The sequence below is a fragment of the Micromys minutus genome (genome assembly GCF_963924665.1).
Source record: "Micromys minutus genome assembly, chromosome: 6".
In the NCBI taxonomy this organism is placed as follows: Eukaryota; Metazoa; Chordata; class Mammalia; order Rodentia; family Muridae; genus Micromys; species Micromys minutus.
Window position 1 is genome coordinate 67,484,281 of NC_137975.1, and position 4,173 is coordinate 67,488,453.

General features: G+C 45.2%; 1 pseudogene across 1 annotated transcript; it reads right to left on the reverse strand.

The window, feature by feature from the left end:
• Window positions 1–2,444: 2,444 nt before the first annotated feature.
• Window positions 2,445–3,969, reverse strand: LOC308421824 (tyrosine-protein kinase Lyn-like; annotated as a pseudogene). Its single transcript has 2 exons — window positions 3,910–3,969; window positions 2,445–3,846 (listed from the first exon to the last, which is right to left on the reverse strand). The product of its transcript is annotated as a tyrosine-protein kinase Lyn-like (transcript).
• Between the last annotated feature and the right edge of the window lie 204 nt (window positions 3,970–4,173).

Genomic DNA, 4,173 nt, shown 5'->3' on the forward strand with positions numbered 1-4,173 from the left:
TTTCCCAAGTTGGCTTTTCTAAGACCTTTCCCCTCCTATTCCAATCTGTAGCTCTATGCTACAATCTGTATTTCTATGTAGTACAAAGTTAAGACTTCCTTCCCTCCTTCATTGTCCTGGGACCCTAATGGCAAGTATGTGAGTCTTAAAAGGTTAATTTGAATCAAATTAGAGCGATTGGGTAGTTGTTTAGCCCTTGGGACTATCCAAGAACCTATTTGATGTGTCTTCATCTTCTAAGTTCAGATCTCTAATAAAATATATGCCAAGGCAGAGGGAGAAAATGTTTAGATATTGGTGGCGAGTTTTATTTCTCATATTTAGCAGGTAACCATGACTTATTCTACCTACTGGAGTGCAAAAATTCATATAAAATTATAAAGTGCCGCTAAGACAAGGATACACTATTATAACTACTGAGTTTTACATCCTTCTCTTAATGCAAGATTCAGGCTAAATATTTATAATGAAAACCATCATTATATACATGTTTATAAAAATATGTACTTTATAGGCCTGTGATATTTTCCTGGGGTTTGGTGGTTCTACCAAATTAGCTAGTAGAACTTCTTACTGGATTCTGTTTTTATAAACTTAGAAAGAAGTAAGAACTTGTATAAATATTCCTACATGGATATATAGGAACTTTGCTGACTAGTTTTGCCCACTTGACACAAACTAGATTCATCTGAGATGGGGTAACCTGGATCAAGAAAATCTTTTCAACTGAAAGGGTCTGTGACCCCATGAAAAGAACAAAATTATCAACTAACCTAACCCACCACAGCTCCCAGGGAATGAAACACCAACCAATGAGTTCCCATGGAGAGACCCATGGCTCCAGGTGCATATGCAGCAGAGGATAGCATTCTCTGGCATCAATGGGAGGAGAGGCCTTTAGTCCAGCGAAGGCTCATTTTTCTCAGTGTAGGGGAATGCCATGGTGCTGAGGTGGGAAAGGGTGGTTGGTAGAGGGAGCACCTTCATGGAGGCAATGGGAGGGATGGGACTAGGGGAAGGGGATAATAGCTCAAATGTTTTTTCGAGATTATTGGGTGTATTAAAATAAAATCAAAAATAGAAATATTAAGTTTGTGCACAATAGCATAAGTGAAAAAGGCAGACACAACATTTTAAATAGGAGTTTACAGTGGAAAACCCAGGTAACAAAAGTGTTCTGGTCACCATCATTGCCTGCTTACTACCTACAGGTGGTAAAGAGTCTCTTACACAGCTTACCCAAATTTAGAAAAGATTACTGAGTCACAAAAATAGCCACAAATATGACATTTTAACTTTTAAAGAGTACAAGTAAAATATGATTTATAAAACATGCTGTAGGGAGCGGCCCGACCTTACCCGCCAAGATGGTGCCGACAGCAGGCTTGCTTTGTGGTAAACAAGTACACTGCGCATGTGCATACACGTTCCTAATGCGGCGCTATGCTAATCAGGCGAGTCGCACTGCACCAATCCCTGGGGGACAGATCATCCCTCCCCAGCTAGAGGGAAATATAAGGCGCTCAGGTTTCCTGTACTCAGCATTGAGGTGTTCCTGAATAAAGGCTGTTGAGAAGAATCCGGAGTGTCGTGTCTTCCTTGCCGGCTGAGGTGGACCCCGACAACATGCAAGTCATTTGAGGCAATGAGGGAAATGCTTTGTAGTTTTGGAAGGTCTCAGAAGGTCCTGAAAGATTAGCTAGACACTTACATTTCTCCCAAAGGACACCGTCAAGAAAGTCTTTAGAGAATCCTGTAATTGAAACACCCGGACCATAAAAGCATTCTTCTACAGCGCAGAACTTAAGGCTTTCCTGCCTTCACTGGGAGGTCAGTACAGTGATGTAGCTCCAAAGGGCTCCAGTTCAGCAGTGATCCTTCTGTGTGCCCGTGCACAGCGCTCCTGTAGGGTGAGCGTGTGCTGTCTCCTGTCCAGTGATCTTACCACAAAGAAAAAACGTTTCATAGTCTCATTTTCTGGGTGTGGGGTGGGAGGTGAGGGGGAATCTCATTCAAATTTAGAAAAGACATTTTAAAGCTGGTGGCTTCACCTGTGAAAACCTAACAGGCTGGATTACTAGTTTTTTTTTTAAAGAAAATAAGCCAAAGCATTGAGAAGTGAGGGGGCAGCTGCTGTGCATGGGAGTTTATTTTTGCTAAGTGAGTTTAGTTCTTGCTGCAGCTGGGAATTTGTTGCAGCAGTCTCTGAACCGAGTCACTCGGCCCTGTGTAGAGCCAGTGTGCGCACTGGGGAGAGCAGGTGTTTGTATTCTGACTGTATCCCACTGAGCAGTGGGCACCCACTTAAAAAACAGCATCCTATGTCCAGGATGTTGGTCCTGAGTTAATTCATCCTGTCCACCAGGAGCACAGAGGGTCCTGGCATGAGAGATCTGCCCAGGCTGCTTTTCCTCCGAACTCCAGTAGGCTGGCCTCCATGCCCACTACGGTTGCTGCTGATACTGCCCTTCCGTCGCAGAATAGAAATCATCCAGGACGCTCTGTACGTAGTCAAAAGTCGGCGTCTCCTCTGCCGTTTCTTTCCAACACATTTCCATGATGCCGTAGAGCTCATCTGGGCAGTTCTCCATGCGTGACATTCGGTACCTCTGTGACAGCGCGCTCATCACGTCTATGTTAGTTCTTCCTGGGTAGGGAATCTTCCCATAGGTGACGACCTCATACAGGAGAATTCCGAAGGACCTCCCAGCAGACTTGATAGTGAAGTAGCCGAAATTGGCCTCTGGAGCTGTCCACTTGATAGGGAACTTCACACCTTCTCTTGCTGTATACTTTATCTTCAATGACTCTCGCGAGGCCAAAGTCTGCAATCTTGTACGCGAGTGACTCAGAAACCCGGACATTAGCAGCTCGCAGATCATGGTGGATGTAATTCTTTTGCTTGATGTATGCCATGCCTTCTGCAATCTGAGCTGAGAAGTCAATGAGCTTTGGGAGCAGCACCTTGCCACCTCATCGCTCTTGAAGAAATCCAGCAAACTACACTTGGACATGAACTCAGTGATGATGTAGATTGGCTCCTCCTTGGTGACCACGGCGTAGAGCCGCACTAGTTTGTCATACTGCAAGGTCTTCATGAGGTTGGCCTCTTCCAGGAAAGCCTGCGCAAACATGGTGCAGGGCTTGAGGGTCTTGATGGCCACCTTTGTACTGTTGTTATAGTAACCCATCCAGACTTCCCCAAACTACCTTGCACCTAGCTTTTTCACTAGCTTAATGGACTCCCCAGGGATCTCCCAGGCATTTTTATCCCATGGCTTCTGTGGTTTGGGACTGATGCATGCTTTCTCCAGTCTTCTGCATAGACCACCAGACTGCTTTCAGTAATGCTTAATCATGTCACTGATGCAGGGAAAAGTGATACGTGGAGAGATGTAATAACCACCATTGTCCAGACTTGTAATTTTGTAGTGCTTAATGGCATCATCATGCATCAGGTCATGACAGAAAGAGGGACGCTTCCCTTTATGGTCTTGCCTTCTCTGATAAGAAAAGCTCCTGCACTGTCCCCTAGTGCCAGAAGCTGTCCTGCGTCTTTCCTCGATATGTCCTGGAAGAATCGCTCTTCAGTTTCTAAAGTGTTGGCCTTGGCCACGCAGTTGTTGCTAAGGATGAAACCTTCTCTCGTTGATGTAAGGGATGTAGCTTTCCACCATTCCCCATGCTCTTCCAGAACTCTCATCTTTTCTCCTTTCTTGAAGGACAGGTCATCTGGATATATGCCATCATAGGGCTACAAGGCCACCATGAGGTCCCCTTGCTCCTTTGAATTTTTTGCATGAAATTCTGTCCTGGTAAATGTTGAGATTCAGGAACTGGCCTTTGCTATTTATTGGGCATTGGATCTCTCACATAAACAGTTCAGTCAGTATTACGTACTAACTGACTCTTCAAATCTATTCCATTGTCATTCAGATTGTCTTTCCTTTTTGATTTAATACATCCCATATTTCTTGCTCATGGTGGAAGTTTCAGGGTGGCGGAACTCCACGGTGACTTCAGTCAAAAGCTGCATACGCGATGACGGGATAACCCTGTGGTGGGCCCAGGTGGTGGGACGCAGTAGCCAGGCTTGTAGGCACACTGCTCAGGGAACAGTGCCTGGCCTGCAGCAGGCTACTAGCTGCAGAACATTGGCTATGAGGCACCCAG